At 35.6% G+C, this 16979-nt stretch overlaps 1 protein-coding gene and 2 non-coding genes across 5 annotated transcripts in view; 1 reads left to right on the top strand and 2 right to left on the bottom strand.

The window, feature by feature from the left end:
• Window positions 1-16979, bottom strand: part of MGA (MAX dimerization protein MGA) — a 151986-nt gene that overhangs the window by 96915 nt on the left and 38092 nt on the right. The gene's annotated exons all lie outside the window — the stretch shown is intronic.
• Window positions 432-503, bottom strand: TRNAP-AGG. The gene has a single exon. It is a non-coding gene; the product is annotated as a tRNA-Pro (tRNA).
• On the top strand, window positions 7039-7143 carry LOC116664627. The gene has a single exon (XR_004321145.1). It is a non-coding gene; the product is annotated as a U6 spliceosomal RNA (small nuclear RNA).

Genomic DNA, 16979 nt, shown 5'->3' on the forward strand with positions numbered 1-16979 from the left:
GTAGGGGTAGGAGCTTAAGAGGTACAAACTATTATATATAAAATAAGCTACAATGATATATTGTACAACCCAGGGAATATAGCCAATATTTTTAAATAACTATAAATGGAGTATAACCTTTAAAAATTGTAAACCCCTATACTGTACACCTGTAACTTATATAATACTGTATATCAACTATACATCAATAAATTATTTTTAAAATCCATTTTTTAAAATTAACAATAAAGAAACAATCACAACCACATATATACACAATGAAAGAAGGAATGAAGGATTATATGGTTTTCACTCAATTCTTTTTTAAGCAATTTAATTTTTTTTTACATTTTTCTCCTTCCAGTTTAATTGAAATATAATTGACATACAGCACTGTATACTTTCTTTGGCGGGGGGGTGGTTAGATTTTATTTACTTATTTATTTTTTAAATGGAGGCACTGGGGATTGAACCCAGGACCTTGTGCTTCCTAGGCAAGCACTCTACCACTGAGCTATACCCTCCCCGCCACTCAATTCTAATAAAGGATTTTTATACCATATTTATGGTAAGAGTATACCTAGCTTTCCTGAATGGTCTCTGAGGATAAATTCCCCATACTTACAATTTTATAGATCTCTGTCAAAGCTTCCTCCAACATGTTGAGACGTGGAAACAAAAGTTACAAAAATAAAAACTTTGTTATTATTTCCTATCCTACACAAAATCATCCAAGATTAAAATTTCAAATCAAAGTAAGAGCAGTACATGGCATTTTTATTAAATTATTCTAGATTTACTCCTTTCTAGGTCATAAGCCTTATTAATAAACACATTTTTCTTAAGGGAAAAGAAAGTTCATATTCATATATATTTTTTTACATAAACAAAACACTTAGGATTAGAAACTCCAAAGTCTAAGAGTTCTTCAGGTAGTACACAGAAGACACAAAACTGTACAAGTCTTCCCTTAAATAAGTAAAAAACAAACTACGTAAACTCTTGATCTCTCTCTTTTTTTTTTTAACTTTTTTTCTAGGATGATATTAATCCTGACATAAACCAGAAGTATGACTTAAGGGTTGTCAAAACATCATCCAGAATGATTTCCCTCACAAATCTACCTTCGTCAAGCATGATTTTCCTCCCAGTAGACTTACTCTTTCAGGTTAAGGGAGAAGTTGGCAAACTATGTGTAGACCTCTGCCTATTTTTGTACAGCCCACGGGCTAAGAATGTTTCTTATATTTCTAGATGTTTGGAAAAACATCAAAAAAGGAATGTTTCATGATATGAAGGTTATATACAATTTAATTTTAAGTGTCCATAAATAAAGCTTTATTAAAACAGTGCCATACTTATTTATTTACACATTGTATATGGCTGCTTTTACAATGACAGACTTCAGTATTTATAAGAGACCATATATGGCACTCTAATGGTTTTGCATTGCTGCTCAGAGCCCTACGAATTACAGCAATGCAATTATAACAACAGCTTTTCAAGTACTACAGTTATCCCCATGTTTTATTTTTTACTTTCAATGCCTACCCTTCAAGTCAAAACAAGAAGATAAAAGTGGGCTCCAAAGTCATACTTTTAAGATACAATGGAGTGTATATAATCTTGTCAAATTAGATTGGCAAAGCATGTTTATTATGCAATGACACTACAGCTGTGCTGAAAGAACACAATATGCATTACCAGATTAAGCACTCGTCATATTATTTCCAACTCATAGGAAAACAGAAAAAATAGAAAATTTAAGGTGAAAATTTCTTCACAAAAATAAAAATGAGGGTGCAACCAAAGTAAACTTCTGAGTGGCTCATTTGTTAGCCAGCCTAGGAAAGCCTCTTATCAATGATGAGTTGATTGAATCATGTTTAACTATAGCAGCCAAAGAAATATGTCTAGAAAAAACAAATTTATTTGGGATTATAAGCCTTTGGGCAAGAACAGTAGGTCAAGGAGTTGAAGACACTGGTAGCAGTATCAATAAAGATATTTTATTCATCAATTAAAAAACAATCACATAATATCAAGGCAAATGATTCTGAGGGTCTTGCTTTGGTTGTGATGAGTTAGTAGGAGTTACCAATATTTCTTCATTATTGTAATTTATTTGTGAAGGTACTACAAGTTTGAAGTGACTAAATAATTAGCCTGTATGAGTAATCAACATGAAACAAAAACAAGCAAGAATATTTTCAAAAAATCTGGGAAAACACTAATTCAGTGCAACCTGAAGTGGAATATGCTAAGACACATTACAACTGAGGGTGGTAAAAATATATGTGAGCAGAAAAGGATTTAACTGGACAAATTTACAAAGTTTAATTTAGGATGAAAATTTAAGATGTTTAAAGCCTAGTTATTCATTCCATTATTCATGGGAAGATACCTTGCAGAAAACAACTGAATCTATCAAGTGTTATTCAACCAGTAGTGTCAATGGTTAACTTCCTTCTTGTGGACTTAACCATCCTTGACTTAATGAATTTTTTTCAGAAATAGAAGATGAATATCCTGATTTGCCCTAGCACTAAGCAGTTAGCAGGCTTAGCAGTGGTAAAGTTTTACTGCAATTTTTAAAAATTTTTTTGAAGTACAGTTGATTTACAATGTTGTGTTAGTTTCAGGTGTATATATAGGAAAGTGATTCAGATGGATAGACAGACAGACAGATATATAGATAGATAGACAGATTCTTTTTCAGATTCTTTTCCATTATAGGTTATTATGAGACACTGAATATAGTTTCCTGTGTCATACAATAGGTCCTTGTTGTTTATCTATTTTATATATAGTAGTGTGGATCTGTTAATCCTGAACACCTAGTTTATCCCTCCCCTCTCTTTCCCCTTTGGTAACAATAAGTTTGTTTATGTCTGGGAGCCTATTTCTGTTTTGTAAATAAGTTCACTTGTATCATTTTTTTTAGATTTCACATATAAGTGACATCATATGATATTTTTTCTTTCTCTGTATGACTTACTTCACTTAGTATAATCTCTAGGTCCATCCATGTTGTTGCAAATGGCATTATTTTGTTCTTGTTTATGGCTGAGTAATATTCATATATATATACCACATCTTCTTTATCTATTCATCTGTCGATATACATTTAGGTTGCTTCCATGTCTTGGCTACGGTAAATAGAGCTGCTGTGAACCTTAGGGTACATGTATCTTTTCAAATGAGAGTTTTCATCTTTTCCAGATATATGCCCAGGAGTGGGATTGCTGGATCATATGGTAACCCTATGTTTAGTTTTTTAAGGAACCTCCATACTGTTCCCCATAGTGGCTGCACCAATTTACATTCCCATAAACAGTGTACAAGGGTTCTTTTTTCTCCACTCTCCAGCATTTATTATTTGTAGATTTTTTGATGATGGCCATCTGACTGGTGTGAGGTGATACCTCATTGTAGTTTCTAATAATTAGCAACGTTGAGCACCTTTTCATGTGCCTGTTGACCATCTGTATGTCTTCTTTGGAGAAATGTCTGTTTGGGCCTTCTGCCCATTTTTTGATTGGGTTGTTTGTTTTTTGGTTATTGAGGTATAGGAGCTGTTTGTATGTTTTGGAAATTAATCCTTTTCTTGGTCTCATCATTTCCAAATGTTTTCTCCCATTCCATAGGCTGTCTTTCCGTTTTGTTTATGGTTTCCTTTTACTGCAATTTTTTTGAGCTGAAATTTTTCTGAAGAACTACCCTAAACAGCTATTACTGAACAGTGAATAGCTTTGTAAATTAGCTTTTCCTACAGACTCAATAATGTTTCTCAATGAATTTAACCTAAAATCAACAGGCAAAACAGTGATTATATTCAAAATATATACTGCAGCAATGTTATTTCAATGAAAACTAACACAGTTTGAGTCACAAGTAATGTCAAGCTGCATACACGTCCCATGCCATCAAGAGTTAAACAAATACTCAAGGTGTCCATTCCCAGAGATAATCACCTCATGCATGTTTTCATCAAAAAGACAAGAGATAACAAATGCTGGCAAAGACACAGAGAAAAAGGAAAACTTGTGCACTATTGATGGGACTATAAATTGGCACAGCCACTATGGAAATAGTATGCAGGTTCCTCAAATAATTAAAAACAGAACTACCATATGATCCAGCAATTCCACTTCTGGGTATACATCTGAAGTAAATGAAATCACTATGTCAAAGAGACATCTGCACCACCACCACGACCACCACCATCCTGTGTTCATTGTAGCAGAATTGATAATAGCTAAGACATCATGGAAACAACCTAAGTGTCCACCAACAGATGAATGGATAAAGTGTGAGATATATATATATATAATGGAATATTACTCAACCTTAAAAAAAAAAAAAAGGAAATCCTGCCATTTGCAACAACAGGTATGGACTTTGAGGGCATGATTCTACATAAAATAAGTCATACAGAAAGACAAATACTGTATGATCTCACATACATGAAATCTTGGAAAAAAAAAAAAAAAGCTCATAGAAAAGGATCAGATTTGTGGTTTCCAGAGGCAGGGGATCGGGGGTGGGGTGGAGGGGAAGCCAGGATGGGGATTGGATGAAGATGGTCAAAAGGTACAAATTTCCAGTTATAAGTAAGTACTGGGGATGTAATGTACAACATGATGACTATAGTTAACAGCGTTGTATGGTATAGCGCTGCTAAGAGAGTAAATCCTAAAAGTTCTTACCACAAGGAGAAAAAACTATTTATTTGTTTGTTTGTTTGTTTGTTTAGGTATCTATATGAGATGATGGATGTTAACTTACTGCAGCAATCACTTCACATATATGTAAGTCAAGTTATTATACTTTCACCTTAAAAGTTATACAGTGCTATATGTCATATATCCCAATAAAACTGAAATTAAAAAGTTGGGGGAAATGTCCATTCCTATACAAATTTGTAGTAGATATATTTTCCAATACACCTACTGTTCCAGCAGTGTTTTTCAGACCTTGATACAAATGAAAGGGTACTCCCCTATTTCAAAATCCATTTACCTGTGCAACTGAGGAGCTTCCATATAGCTTCAGATTGAAAGCAATTAATCTGCAGTTAATATTAAATGGCAAGTATCAGGAGAAAAAAATCTAACAGAATTCTATACGTGCCTTCTAAGCAATGAATATGCACAATTAGAAACATAGGCTTGTGAACTGGTATCAGTATTTGGCAATAACTGTCTATGTAAAAGACATTTTCAAAGATGAAACACACAAAACCTCAAACAGATCAGCAATAACAGATAACATTTGCCATCAATTTTGACGCTTAGGAACACTAACTTTGAACTTCAATTAAATAAAATATTATCCTTCAAAAACAGAAATCCATTCTTATCAGCAGACAGGTATTACAAAAAACACTCAATTATTATTCTTTTCTCTTGTCAAACATTATAGAAGTACCTACATAATACCCTATCAGCTCCTTGGCCCACAAAGCCTGAAATTACTGTCTGGCCCTCTACAGAAAAAGTTTGCCAACTCCTAAGTTAAAGCATTAGCTCTAACTGATTAGCTACTACAACCCTGGACATCAATTAACTTCCCAGGTCTTTGTTTCTACAATTATAAAATGAAGGGGGTTGAAGAAAATCTCTATGGTACTTTCCAACTCCAATATTTCAATAATGATAATTTTTATATTCACTTTGTATAATAATATTTTGAATGAGAGCTTAGACCAACTTATAAATTATGAAGAAATATCCTATTACACAAAGCATGCAGAAACACTTCATTACTATTACAGAACATCAACAAATGGTGCTGGGACAACAAGATATACACATGTAAAAGAATTAAATTGGACTCCTACCTTACACCATATGCAAAAGTAACTCAAAACAGATCAGTGAGCTAAATGTAAGTGCTACAATTATAAAACTTTCAGAAGAAAACATTTGGAAGAATCTTCACAACCTTGGATTTTGGCAGTGACACCAAAAGCACAGGCAACAAAAGAAAAATAAATTAACTGGACTCCATTAAAATGTAAAACCTTTGTACATCAAAAGAATCTATTAATAGTGAAACGATAACCCACAGAATAGAAGAAGGTATTTCAAGTCATATATCTGATACAGGAGATAGACAGATAAGACAGATTAGACAAACAGAAAAAAAGAACTAGAATATATAAATAACTCTTACAGCTCAACAACAAAAAGACAAATAAGCCAATTCAAAAATGGGCGAAGGACTTGACTAGACATTTCACCAACAAAGATACACAAATGGCCAATATAAACACATGGAAAGTGGTCACAGTCATTAGTGACTAGGGAAACGCAAATCAAAACCACAATGAGATGGTACTTCATTCACACTAAGTTGACTTTAATCAAAAAGACAGATAATAAATGTTGGCAAGGATGTGGAGAAATTGAAATTTCATACTCCTGGTGGGAATGTAAAATGGTACAGGTGCATTTGGCAGTTCCTCAAAAGGTTAAATGAAATTACCCTATGATCCTGTAATTCTACTACTAGGTATATACCTAAGAAAAATGAAAAAATATCTTCACAAAAAAAAAGTACATGAATGTTCATACCAGCATTATTCATAGCAACCAAAAATGGAAAACACCACAAATTTCCATCAAATACACAATGGGTAATCAAAATATGGTATATCCATGCAGTGGAATATTATTCAGCCACAAAAAGGAATGAAGAACCAATACAGGCTACAATGTGGATGAATCCTGAAAAAGTAAGTGAAAGAAGTCAGTCATAAAGGACCTCATATTGTATAATCCAGAGATATAAAGTAGACTGATGGTTTCCTAGGGCTGAGGAGATGAGAGGAAATGGGGGAGTGACTGATAATGGATATAAGGTTTCTGGCTGGGATGATGACAATGTTCTAAGATTGACTGTGGTGATGAGTGCACACTGTGAATATACTAAAAACCAGTGAATTGTATACTTTAATGGGTGAATTTTATGGTATGTGAATTATATCCCCCCCCAATTTTTTTAATCACAGAGGAAAGTCTTACAAATAAATGTTGAACAAGAGTAGTAATGTCATGCTCACTTCGGCAGCACACATACTAAATTGGAACAATACAGAGAGGATTAGCATGACCCCTGTGCAAGGATGACACGTAAATTCATGAAGCATTCCATATTTTTTCAATTAAAAAATACATATACAGAAAAAAATAGTAGTGATGTCACAAAATTAAGATGCAAATGATGAGTGATCTCATCCTAACTCCAAGAAAAAAGTTATTTCACTTCCCTGGACTAAACTTTGCTCATTTGTAAATTCTTATAGTGATTTTAAGGTCAGTGAGAACTTCAAGACAATTAAACAATGAGCACTGAGTTGTATCTAAACTCTTTAACTTTGCAGAAAAAGACTTCATTACTCTGGACTTGGCTTTTTCACTATTGCTATATACTGGACTAAATAGGCCTCACGCTTTCTTTTTTTTTTTTTTTAACCTGAACCTTTTGCATTTACAATTGCCACTGTCCATACTGTATCTTCTCTCTGCCACTGCAGTCCATAAATTCATCAACATTGTTCTCCCTAATCCCCTTCTGAAATCTTCCCCATTCTTAAAAGTCTAGTGCTCTCATGGAGCCTGTCTTGATGCCCTTGCTGGGTAAACATTAGCCTTCTTCTTATAAATCACAAGAATTTTGTTTGTAATTCTCTTTTGGTGCATCCAATCTAGTTCTCACTATGCTGGACAGAATCAACACAATTCCCTCTCAAGGTACAAGCTTTACCAACAGACCCTTGTGCTTATAAAGAACTGTGTGGTAGCCTCTAATTCAGTGTTCCCCTAATCTCTATTTAAGTACCATATGACTCTGGTGCTTGGGCCTAGCCTATTAGATAGGGGGATGCACCTGACCCAAAAGTCACCAGACCTACAGTCTAGCTGTCAGCCTATAGGGAAAGAGCTTGCTAAGGAGCTTAGCCCAACAGGAATAACAAGACAGATTCTCTTTCTCAGATGTACAAATGCACTCTCTCACTCTCTCTCAACCGAATGGAAAGTGGTAGGAGAGATTCATGTAGTTGGGAAGCAAGAAGAGAAACTAAAACATTGTTGGAGAAGAGGCCGTAAGATAGCATGGACCATACATGAGGATGAAACCATAAGGTAAGAAAAACCATATACAAAGAAGAGAGCAAAACCAGGAGTTGGATGAGACAGGAATGACCAAAGACTAAAAAAAGACATTAAGAGACCCCAATGCAGAGGGAGAAAACTGGACAGCTACGTGTCAAAGAATGAAATTAGAACACTTTCTAACATCATATACAAAAATAAACTCAAAATGGATTAAAGACCTAAATGTAAGGCCAGAAACCATAAAACTCCTTGAAGAAAACATAGGCAGCACACTCTCTGACATAAATCATAGCAATAATTTTTGGGGGTCTGTCTCCTAAAGCCAAGGAAACAAAAGTAAAAATAAATGAAACTAATTAAACTTAAAAGTTTTGCATAGTAAAGGAAACCATCAACAGAATGAAAAGATGACCTACTGAATGGGAGGAAATATTTGCAAATGTTACGACCCATAGAGGGAAACAGTATGGAAGTTTCTCAAAAAACTAAAAATAGAACTACCATATGACCCAGCAATTCCACTCCTGGGTATATATCTGAAAAAATTGGAAAATCTAATTTGAAAAAATACATGCACCCTCCACATTCACAGCTGCATTATATACAATTGCCAAGATATAGAATGAGTGGATAAAGATGATGTGGTGTGTGTACACACACACACACACACACACACACACACACACACACACACATGCCAGAATACTACTCAGCCATAAAATAGAATGAAATTCTGCCATCTGCAACAATGTGAATGGATTTAGAGGGGATTATGCTAAGTGAAACAAGTCAGAGAGAGGAAGATGAATACTGTATGATAATCACTTACATGTGGAATCTAAAAAATAAACTAGTGAATATAACAAAAAAGAAACAGACTCACAGATATAGAAAAAAAACTAGTGGTTACCAGTTGGGAAAGTGAGGGGGGAGGGGTAAAGTAGGGTAGAGATTAAGAGGTACAAATTACAATTTATAAAATAAATAAGCTATAAGGATATACTGTACAGCACAGGGAATACAGCCAATATTTTATAATAACTATAAGTGGAATATAACCTTTAAAAATTATGAATCACTATGTTATACACCTGAAACTTATATAATATTGTACATCAACTATACTGTAATAAAAAAATTAAGATTAAAAAAAAAAGAACCCCAATGCAGAGTAAATAATGACAAATTCCCATTGTCTTACAGCTGAAAAAGCTGTAAGAAAATATACTCCACAGCTTCAGTGGATCTTTCCAGTTCCCTAACTACATCCCAGTCTCCCTGAGGCCTGGGTCCACACTGCTCATCCTGGATTACCATGGGACTCCAGGTTCCCTTTTACCATGAGGACCTGTGCAATGAACATCCACTCCTTGAAGAAACCCAAGTCTCTCTTCATTACTTGTGACAGAAAAAAGCCTAACATACCCTAATAACCCTTATATAAGCAGTCACCTCCCTGACAGCAAAGACTAGGTTTATTCAACTTAGAATTCAAAAATACCTGGAACTGTGCCTTTTACAAAACTCAATACTCAAGGCATTTACTGTGGAAATACTAAATGGATGAAGTCTCAGATACCCAGATACCAGATACCAGAAGCAATCTAGATACAAAGGAAAATTCAGACATATAAGACTATTCCACTGTACACAAAGAGGTCCAAAGCAGTGAGAAAGATTCTGATCCTAATCAATAACTACTAGTGACCCACACATAAGTCAATCAGGACATGACATTCCTCTGGCTATAACTGGATCAAAGATGGACACATGGCTCTTCTGGTCAATGACAGTCAAGCTCAGGACTTTTGTTAGAGTTGTTAGATGAGAAGTTCTTCCTGCTGCACTTGAAGAGGAAGGGCAGCAACTGGAGCTATTTCAGCCATCCTGCTGCCAGATGAAACATAAAGATCAAATTAACAAACAGTGGAAAGCACATCTGAGTTCAGAAAAGAGACTAAGTTTTGATGACACGATATAAACTACAAAAGCCATGGTTTCCCTGGACCTTCCAATAATATAAGACAAATTATTCTCTTTTTAAGCCAGTTTGGGTTGGGTTTTCTGTCACTTGCAACCAAGTTTAATTCATATAGAAGCTCCCCAAAAATCTATAGTTCACATTTCTCTCTTAGTTTTTTACAAAAATCTTAGCATATTTTATAACAGAAAAGTTAACCCACATCTCAACATCCTAACACAATAGTTACTCATTTGTTTCTAGTTTATTTACATAAGCCATTTAATTTTAAACAGATGATCACTCTATTCTAAAATAATCCTTGTCACCACATTCCCCCTCCCCCAACATGGACATACAGTCCTTCTGTAAGTATCATGGGGAGTCCTTGGGCACAACCAGCCCTTGACCATACACTTCCTCCTGGGAGCCTTTACCTAACAAGGGACTTCACCTCTGCTGAGGACATCAATCTCTCACCCAGAATATGCCCTTTGTTGCCATTGCCATTAACTTTATAAAAAGCCTTCACCACCTCTGAGATCAAGCCACATACTATTTGGGACTTTAAACCAGTTTCACTACCAAAATAACTTGTGTCAAAGTTCACAGTTGAGCCCAATCAATAACTTCCAACATGCAAAGGCAACAAGATCCCCACCATGATCTACCTTCCTCATCCAAATGCCTTCAGCCCTGGTTTCTTCCATACTGTCACTGCCCAAATTTTTTCCGTTATGCCCAAGATAATAATCATTCTCTTGTTACTAAATTCCAGGCTTCTTCAATCTTTTTTTAACAATGTTCCTTCTACTTGTTTACCCTGACTTAAACCTGGCTTTCCCCTGAAGATTTTCTCACAATTCTCTGTTTTTACTGTAATCCATACCCCTAAAGAGCATTCACTTGCCTTTCTACTGCAACGTCCAGATCATGATCATCCTCCTTAACGGCCTTTATGGCCCCACCTTCAAGATTTATCTTCTTCTCATTACTATCATCTTCTGATCCCTTAGTCATACCTTCCTCCTTCACTGAAGACCTGGGAACCTCATTCAAGTTCTTCTCTACTAAATTCTCTCCTGGTAGATTTCAATGTCCATGAAGATTACCCATCTAACTACAGTACACTAGAATTCACAGACCTCTTTAGCTCCAAAGATTTTTAGCTCAACTCAATTTTGGGCACCTATTCTTCAGCTCTTTACTCTGGATGTTGCCATCATCTGAAACTGCTGTCCCTTGATTACTCTGATAGCTCACAAAAATCTTACTCTGACCTTACTCTATAACTTTACAGAAATCTCTTGTCCCTCAAATCCTGATTCCTCCCAATCCAGATCCTACATTTGGACATCTAAATTTCTTAGCAACTTCAGGTTTTTCACCCCTATCTCTGAACCTGACCACATAACCACAGCTCCAGGTCAATACTGTTTCTGGAAACTGAGCTACTCCAAAGAAATACTGATACCACTACAGAGTCTCCAACAATAGTCCTTTAAAATAAATGTGATAAACTCTCTCTTTCATGCCCCTCAACAACTCTTTCATTTTCTCAACTCAAGCCCCACCTCCACCTGCCCAGACCTTTCCATTTCAACCAACAGTCTTGCTTCTCATCTTATAGAGATACAGAAGTTCTCAAAAGTGCTCTCCCTCCACCTCCATACCCCTACCTGTAACCTTACCTATATCTATACCACTCCTTAACTATTTTTATTTCAGTTCTAGAAAATGAAATGTCCACCCTATTCAAAGCCGTTTACTTGGATCCTTGACTCACACTGTGACTCCCACCCTCTTCCTACTTCCTTCAACACCTTGCTCTATCAGTCATACCACAGCTTGAATCTTCAACCTCTCCTTCCCTAGCAGCATCTTTCCCCTCATCACATGTACAAGGTCAGGTCTTATCCTAAAAAGAAAATCCTTCCCAACTCCCATCCAGTCTCTTCCACTTCTCAGCAAACCTTCTCAAAGAGAAGTTACTCTTTTTTCTTCCTCTCCTTCCTTCCTTCCCTCTCTCCCCTTCTTCTTTTCCCGCAACTCTCCCTCTCTTCCTTCCCTCTCTTTCCCCCTCTCACTCCCTCACTCCTTCCTCCTCCCCTCTCTCTAGCCTCTTCTTCCCCTCTTCCTTTATCACCTGCCATGTACTCTTCCACCAACTGTAAGGAGGATTCCACACTTAACTCACTACTGAAACTGCTTTTAAGGTTAACATGATTTCCTAATGGCCAAATCAAATGAACATCTTTCCTGTCTTTATTGTTTTATACCAATGTACTGTATTTGACACTGTTGCTGTCTCCCTCTTAAACTATTCTACACAATGGTACACTGGGCATCACACAGTAGACTCTCAAATATATATGAATAAATGAATAAAGGTACAAAGTGAAACATCAAGGATTTCTCTATCTGGAGAATGAGAATCAGTCAATATTCCATGAAATATTCATGGTAATTAACTACAACATCAAAGACCAAATTAGACTAAGCAGCACATATCAGTAATGAAACAATTTGCTCAGTTACATGATTTTCACCAGTCACCCTCAGCACCAGAAATCATAAACAGAAAACAGGACTGATGATAGCAAGGAAAAAGTAATGAAACTGCTAAAGGAATCTAGGGTGCTAAGAAAAGCACAATACAAACCTTTTGCATTTTTTCCTAAATATCATAAAATAAACTCCCTATATTTGACAAAAACTATACCTATTTGTCATGAGGACACATATAAAGGAAAAGAGCTAAGCATAAATCAGTCTAAAGCACCAAATAATTAAGAGTTCATAAATAAACTTTGAAGTTTAGTTTTTCAAAAGTTGTAAGAAGTGAACTAGCAGAAGACACACATGAGAATGTAAGAATTACTGCCATCTCAAGCCAAATTTAAACCACAGAAAATTCACTTTGTTTCTAAGCAGATTTCTTCCCACACATTTCTCCCTTAATTACTCCTACCGTCAACGTTTTAAATGATTTCAGGTGCTAAAGTCAGCAGCAGTACTTATTAAAACACATTCTTGACTTGTAAAGAAACCTTTCCACATACAAGATAAAGACTCAGAGACCAAACATTATGGCCCCCAAACACCAAAATCCTCTGTACCTTCTTCCTATGTGGAGCATTTTTATTTAGTTAAGTATATTCTCTATACAAAGCAAAGTACATAGGTAACACTTGACTACTAACAATAGGCTAGAGATTTGTACAGCATTTTAAGTTTCTAAAGCATTTTAACATGTACTTGTTTCATTTTTAACTCACACCAAGTCTATGAAACAGGCAGCATTAATATTCTTTTACAGTGAGAAAACTAAAGCCTAGGTTGTTTACTGATTATAAGTTTCCATAGCTAAAAAGTGGTGATCAGGTCCAGGCTCTGAATTTTCTCTTATCCCTCCTATTCCTTCATTTTCATTCTTACCTTCTTCTTATCCATCTTAAAGGAAAAGAATGCCATCTTTCTAAAACTAATCCCTACCCAGACTCTTAACCCTAGAACCCCCAACCTCCTGCAGAAACTTCAATTAACTCCTTTTCCCACAGTATCTGCCTTTCCTATAACTGTATCTTCTCATTCTATAAATATGTTTAAGTTTTCCTTCTTAAAAAAAAAAATTTCCTCAAGTCTACCTATTCCATAAGCTGTGACCCACTCTCTCTCCATCCTTTCCCTAATAAACTCAAAGTCTACAACTGTAAGCACTTGTACAACTTTCACCTCTCCTCTAAAACGCTCCTTTTTAAAGATCACCAAGAATTCCTACCGCCCAGACTCAATAACCACTCTTCAGTTCTTATCCTTAAGTTTTCGGCCTTTATCCTAAGGTATTTGATACCACTGAGCACTCTACTTTTCCTAAAATTTGCTTCACCCTGGGCTCTGTTTCTCTCTCCTTATTCTCCTACCACTGACTTCCTTCTTAGTCTCCTTTACTTAACTCTCATCTTTTGCAAATTACCTACATGTTGATCCTCTGTAGGGTTCCCCCTCTCTTTTCTTCTCTTCAGCTAAACACTATTCCTGAATGATCTCTTCCACTCCCATGACCTAAGTTACCAACCATATGCCTATGATTTCCTAAACTCTATGGTCTCCACATACCCTTTCATTCTTTTAGGAAGAAGCTAGAACAAAACAAAATTGATACTTATCAAATCTCTGAGCAGGAAGGAAGAAAAGAGGAAGATGGGATAATTTTCTAAGTTTAGAAACAGATCACAATGAAAACACAGGTTTGACTGCATAAAATTTTTAAAGTTCTGTAAACTCAGATAAACAATGTGGAATGTAAATAAAATACACACATACATATACTGATTACACACATACCTATAAATATATAACTTGATAAATAAATGGAAAAATCAGAAAATTTACAAAAGAAGAAAGTGACTATTTTTTAAAACCATTGAAAACATTCAACATTACTAGCAATTCAGAAAGTTCAATTCAGACCTATTAATTTTTTTTAATAATGAAGCAATTCATATAGCTTTCATAAAACTGTTAAAGCTGTCCTTGAGCACTCCCAAACTAAGAATTATCATTCTAGGCATATTACTATTTATGTTCCAAAACTGCCATTAGTTTTTTTGGGTTTTTTTGTTTGTTTGTTTTTTTGCAGTTTTATAACTTTACTTGACAATTAGCAGTTCTTATCCACACTGACTGCAGATTCTTTACAGTGATGACAGGTACATAGGTAACCAACGTATAGAGCTTGTTTGGTTACTTCATCTTCATTACGTTTTCTGGACAAATGCACTCAGATATGGTATTGGACTTTTTTTTTTAGTTATACTCAGTTTATAATGTTGTGTCAATTTCTGGTGTACAGCACAGTTTTCCAGTCATACATGAATATACATATATTTGTTTTCATATTCTTTTTCACCGTGAGCTACTGCAAGATCTTGAATATATTTCCCTGTGCTATACAGTATAAACTTGTTTATCTATTCTATATATACTTGTCAGTATCTATAAATCTTGAACTCAGTATGGGACATTTCTTATTCCTTTGGCCCATATAGCTTTGTTGAGCGTGATGTCAATGCACACATCTAGAGTTCCCATCTCCTTTATGGCAAATTTCTGGATTTCTCTGAGTGCCTGAAGGGCACACTTCTTGAAACTCACTCCATGGATGCACTTGTGAATGGTAATGATGTATTTATTCTCTGGACACTTCCCTGCTGATGGCAGAATGGCCCATCTTCTTCTTGCCTCTCTTCTTTACAGGAGCCATTCTGCCTGGTCCAGGTCAGAAAGGAAGAGCTCAAGGTATTGCTGCATTTGCTTTTTAAATAACATTATGAAATGTTCTTAACACTCAAAGCCTCCCCTACTACATGTCAGGCAGTCTTCTAGGTGCTGGAGGATACAGCAGTGAACAAAATAGATAAAAATCACTGTCTCCCTGAAGCTTATACAGGATTCTAATCTGGGGGGAGGAGGAAGAGACAAAAGTAAAGAAGTAAAACATATGTTAAGATGATGATTAAGTGCTAGGAAAATATGCAGGGAAAGAAAACTAGTAGTACTGGGAAGGATTACATGTTTTAATAGTGTGGTTAAGGGCTCACTGAAAAGGTGGCATTTAAGTAAGACTTAGAAGAGTTGAGGGAATAAGCCCTATGTGGAAGAGGAGTATTCCAGGCAAAGGCCCTCAGGTGAGAGCTTTCCAAGAGTGTCTGAGGAATACAGGGATAGCAAGGAGATATTAGGACTAAAGAGAAATGATGCAGAAGAACAATAATAGAAAATGAAATCAGAGAGGTAATGCAGAGAGGAAGAAGCAGATCACTTAATGTCCACCATGGGCCTTGAGTATCTCCGCACATCTCTGCTAAGTATGCCAAAATACAAGACCTAATTGTCTTCTGATTCTGAGCCAGTTCTGTAGCTACTCACATAGACAATTAAGTAAACCAAAGCAAGGCAACCACAGCATGACTATTCTATGACTGCTCACTCCCAAGTTGGAGATTTGGGGCAGGGCTCAGTTTTGGACTGGTCAAATTTAAAGTCCTACCAGATATTCAACCAGAGACCTTGAGTAGATAACTGAATATGAGTCTAGATTTCAGAGAAAAGGTCAAAGCAAGAGGCATAAATTTGGAAGTCATCAGTGTAGGAGACTAAGCCAAGGAAATAAAGATTTTTTAAAAGATTATGACACATCAGAAGAAAATCGTAATTCAAAAAGACAAATGCACCCCAATATTCACAGCAGCACTGTTTACAATAGCCAAGACATGGAAACAACCTAACTGTCCATCAACAGATGACTGGATAAAGAAATTGTTGTATGTTTATACAATGGAATACCACTCAGCCATAAAAAAGAATAAAATAATGCCATTTGCAGCAACATGGATGGACCTGGAGATTGTCATTCTAAGTGAAGTAAGCCAGAAAGAGAAAGAAAAATGCCGTATGATATCACGTATATGTGGAATCTAAAAAAAAAAAAAAAAGACAGATGATCTTATCTACAAAATAAAAACAGATTCACAGACATAGAAAACAAACTTACGGTGGAAAAGGGGATGGGAAGGGATAAACTGGGAGTTCAAGATTTGCAGATACTAACTTCTATATATAAAATAGATAAACAACAAATTTGTATCACACAGGGAACTATATTCAATATCTTGCAGTAACCTATAATGAAAAAGAATATGAAAACGGGGGGAGGGTATAGCTCAGCGGCAAAGTGCATGCTTAGCATACACAAGGTCCTGGGTTCAATCCCCAGCATCTCCTCAATAAATAAATAAAACTAATTATCTCCACCCACCAAAAGAATTTAAAAATAAATAAAATTTTAAAAAATAAAAGAATATGAAAACGAATATATATATGTATATGTATGACTGAAACATTATGCTGTACAC

Source organism: Camelus ferus, chromosome 6, assembly GCF_009834535.1.
Source record: "Camelus ferus isolate YT-003-E chromosome 6, BCGSAC_Cfer_1.0, whole genome shotgun sequence".
In the NCBI taxonomy this organism is placed as follows: Eukaryota; Metazoa; Chordata; class Mammalia; order Artiodactyla; family Camelidae; genus Camelus; species Camelus ferus.